The sequence below is a fragment of the Pholis gunnellus genome, assembly GCF_910591455.1.
Source record: "Pholis gunnellus genome assembly, chromosome: 7".
NCBI lineage: Eukaryota > Metazoa > Chordata > Actinopteri > Perciformes > Pholidae > Pholis > Pholis gunnellus.
The window spans coordinates 10,229,633-10,234,404 of NC_136533.1; positions in this window are offsets into that span (position 1 = coordinate 10,229,633).

Consider the following 4,772-nt stretch of genomic DNA (forward strand, 5'->3'; position numbering starts at 1 on the left):
ACACAAACTCTTACAGCATTACTATACAGCTAACAATAATAGCAATGATGGTGTTGATAATTACTACTAGTTTCATTAGTAGACCATGGCTAGTTTGTGTAGAAGGATTAATGTGACTCTGCTAAATTGTTTGATTGCAGGTTTTTGCCTTGACCCTCTGTACAGGTGTCAGTTCCTTCATCCATGCAGCTCTGCAAAGTCGTTTTAGTCGGCTGCTTCTCAGTGCAGGAGGCTTTACTCAGGTCAGCTCATCTGTCACTGCTGTTATGCTTCACATCTGAATCTCACCCCTCTTTCACCCAGCTAGACATTTTACCACCGTGCCTGCTGCGCAGTTATCTGCACCAGCTGCTGTGCAAAATGCCAAAAAAAACGAGACATTTTTATTGCTTGAAATTTTGGAGTTTATGAAAGCAGATTTTTGCGTTTCCCTGCTCTCTGAAAGGCTTTCTACATGTGCTGTCAGTATAAATGCTTAAACCTGCTCTTAGATGGACCTCATAGGAGCCAGTATAGACTTAAATCCACTGAATTGATGAGAAATACGCTGACAGCCTGATAACAGGATGCAAGTAAAGTGTATTCATTTAACAAGATTTGAAAAGTCTACAGACATGCTAATGGCTCTGTGAGGCATTACTGAGGCACAGCGGGGTTTAGAGCTAAATACTAACATCATCATGCTAATGCTGATGTTAAAGGGCACACCACCTAAATTAAAAATTCCAGTGTTATTTCCATGGCCTGTATTTCAGTCTGTATTTATGAACATAGGCTACTCTCTCTCAAAGCCAGGAACCAGAGAATTAACTGTCAAACTTATGGGAATGGGACACTGATTTTGTGGACCCACAAAATGTTTTTCTTTTTCATACCGAAATTATATTCATTATGTTGCGCCATCCTCGTGAATATCTACAAAATGTCATGACAGTCCATCCAATTTATGGCAAGACATTTCATTCAGAAAATCAAATGTCACTGGCACGGTATGAAAAGGGATCAATAAAGTCAGAGTCAGTGGGGTTTAACCTGGGAACCATGAATGTCTGCACAACATGTCAGAGCAGTCCATCTAATAGTTTCTGAGATGTTTCAGTCCAAACCAAAGTGTTGGCCCGACCAACAGACCTGCAATGCCAGCACTAGAGCCACTCTGCCATTTTCTTTAAACTTGTTTGGTCAAGAATGTTCTGCTTCTGTTATTCAGACATTTTTTTGGAAACCGTTTCTTGCACACAAAACTGGATGGTTTTGTGTGGACATCTGTGACTCCTTTGTCCTCTGCTGGTCATCATTGGCTCCCTGTCTTGTTTACACCTTGGTGCTGTTGGATTTATGGCCACAGTCTCAGCGGGCACACTCATTACCTTTCCAACCTGCACTATAAATCTGCGCTGCGCTATATGAATAACATCAGTCAGCTGGACGTGCTCCTAGAGACCAAGAACTAATGGCTGCAATATGTATGAGAGGAAGAGTGGTTAACAATACTGATAAATGAAGCTGTGGTTGGAATAATGTCTCTGGAAAACTGCTCTGTTTAAAATGTAAATAACATTGCTTCTGATTTATTGGTAGACAAACAGCTTGAACTTTGGTGCCCTGCAGAAAGCCCCAGACTGCTGCATTCCTGCATTCCTACTTTTACTCAAAGAAACGGTTTGAGTACTTTTTCCACCCGGAAGTGGCAGCTTTTTGTAATGTTGCAGATATAAGCTTTGTGTGTTGTTTTTTGCCTTCATTTAATTATTTTAGTTTTTAAGTTCCATCTTTTGCACATACTTTGCCTACAGATATACTTCTTTAGCATCCCCTTCATAGTTTTCCAGTACCACACAACTTCCCTTAATAGGCAACGGCAGCACTACAAGATAGAAATGCAATAGATAGATCACTTTTTAGGCCAGTATGTTACATCTGGTGAAAGGAAATATTCCTTGGTGTTGGAATATTGTGTGTGTGTGTGTGTGTGTGTGTGTGAGAAAGACAGAACACAGGAAATAATGAAAGTATTGACCATTCGTCATCGTAGCTCAAAGTAAACCATTTCATTAATGTTTAGAGCTCATGACATGGAACAGAAAAGCAGTTAGAAGTGAAAGATGAGCAGCGGTGGCAGTAGACGGTCATAACATAGTGGGAAAATCCTACATTACTCAAATAGTAGGTTTGTGATAGAAACCCAATTTTTTTAACAATATGTTATATGAACGGTCTTTGGCAAGAAGATTTGTGGTTTGTAATAATAGCGAGGCAAAGAAAGAAAGCCCTCTCTGCACTCCTCTGTGCTCTGGTTTGTTTCCGTCTGCAGATTTAGTTCAACTTGAATAGTCATGAAGATGATTTCAGCCAGACCCAGAGGCTGTTTGTCTGTTGTTTATATCATAAGAGTAACACAAATGAGGAGAGCATTTAAAAGATACAATCCATGATTTAATACAGAAAAGAGTGATATCCAAATTATTTTATGTTACATTATTTTCATACATTTCAATATGTTTTTACATGTAAACAGGAACGAAGTAAACAATGTTATTGATACACTTCATGTCACGACTGATACCACCCTATTGTACAGTTAAATATACGGTCTAACGTCACTGTGCTTCAACGTCAAGTACACCACTTGCTCAAGCACAATCCTATTAGGAGGCATAGCATAGAACAGAAAGCTTAATCCCCTAGACTGCTATATTTTCAGAGATGTGCAAGGTCATGCCATTATTACTTATTATGCAGTACCCATATTGTGCTATCGCCAACAGCAGACAGCATGAAGGCAGCCTTTTAATAAACTGTGCAGCATTTTTGCTAGTGAGAAGATGAACCATTGCTCTCAGAGAGAAGAAGATAACAGGAAAAAGATTAGTAGCTGGTTAAGTATAACACATCCAAGGTCATATTCATTCATAGAATTATCCCTATCCCATTAGGTGAAACAGAAGTCAGACAGTTTTACCAGACTCTCCTTGAAATTCACTCCAGGCCAGATTATATAAATCAGTCTGGAGTCCAAGCTCTTACTTAGAAAATACTCTTACAGTTTAAAATTCGGTCACATCAAGAAACATCATGTCTTGTCTGGACCTCCGAAAAGGATAAACACTGAAAAGGGGAAGTGATATGTTTAAGACGCTGTTAACTTGACAGAAGTTAGCTCTGCTCAAAGCAGGTGTTAGGTCATGCATACTCTACAGTACAAATGTACCAGTACATTAACATCTGCAACATGCATAGATTTTCAATGTTCACATAGCAGGGAAGATATTCTGAAAACCTGCAATAGTTTGCAATTGGAATGAGATTTAAAAACAAATATCTCTCTCATGTAAATGAAATGGTTATGATCAATGGATTGAACAATATGACCTGAAAGCATCATTACTTCTTAACCAACGACCTGCATCATTATGTCTCCATAATGAAGTGTGTGATTTCTGATCCGCTCTAATACACTTACTGTGATTATGCAAAGAAAAGTTTAAACATGCTTTTAACTGTGATTCTGCATCATAGTCATGCAAATGCACTGCAGTGCAAAAATATATATCTTAAAAAGCAGGACACCTTCGATTGCATCTTAGAAAATATAAAACATTCAGAGGACACCTGAGAAATGTGGACGTTACTTTGAATATCTGAGGGTGAAAACAGGTGAACTCATACTGGTAGCACAAAATGAAAAGTATAAAAACATCACATACATCATGAAATGTGTATACAAAGAACAGAAAAATAAATAAACAAACACATAAATAATGCAACATTTTTGTTCAGTGGTCTGCAATGCATTCAGGTTAGCAATGTTCTTTATCTTCAGTTGTTAGATTGTTGTAACTCTCATGTATACTAAATCTTATTTACTATCATATGATCAACGTGACCTGTACTGAAGCCCCCCCCCCCCATTAATGCTGTTCATTCTACAACTCTCCATCTCAACATGAATGAAACAGGAAACTATTCGGATTCTGACTCAGCCTCACAGATGGATACGTCGCTCATGCTGCCTGTTTTCCTCAAAATCATGCTGTTCCATGACATCATAACTGACCACAATGAAAGGTCCCGACTCTGCGTTCAACAAAACCTAACTTCTTTTGTAGTATGTTGGTGTTCTTTGTGACTGAGGAACAGTGGAGCGGTGTTTTTTGCAAGCTGAACATCCAAGCCACAGGTATGTCTAAGTCATCCAAGTTTCAACCACGCTTCAGGGCTTCCAACAACAAATGAAAAACAGGCCGCAAGCGCCGAACGGAAGAGTAGATTTGCGGCTCCTGCATGCGAGTGTATACATTGTTCATGAGGGGAGTCACATTACAACGTGTACCGTGTTGCAGAGCCATTAGCAGAGACCCGAGTAGGTAGTGTGGCGTGACTCACATCCAAAACAAATCCTTACCGGAGAGTTCAGGGAGTTTACAGAAGATCACACAGAAAGACGACGAGAGAGAATATTTCTTGCACTTGAAAGAGCACGTGCAGCACAAACAGGCACACGTGATGTTGGTGACACAATTGTGATTTGCACAACTGTAGGCACAATCAAATCTCACTAAGTTCACATTTTCTCAACTCAAGACAGCCAAGCTCAGCAGTAGCACAAACAGAGATTAACACACAGCTCACAGCGAGTACAGACACACGTGAACCAGGCATCAAGACAGGGTTGTCTATCAAAAGGTACAAAACAATATTACCATGCACTTTATATAACGTCATAGAGATTTCTTTGTCAAATGTACTGAATGGATGTTGACATCCTCCAC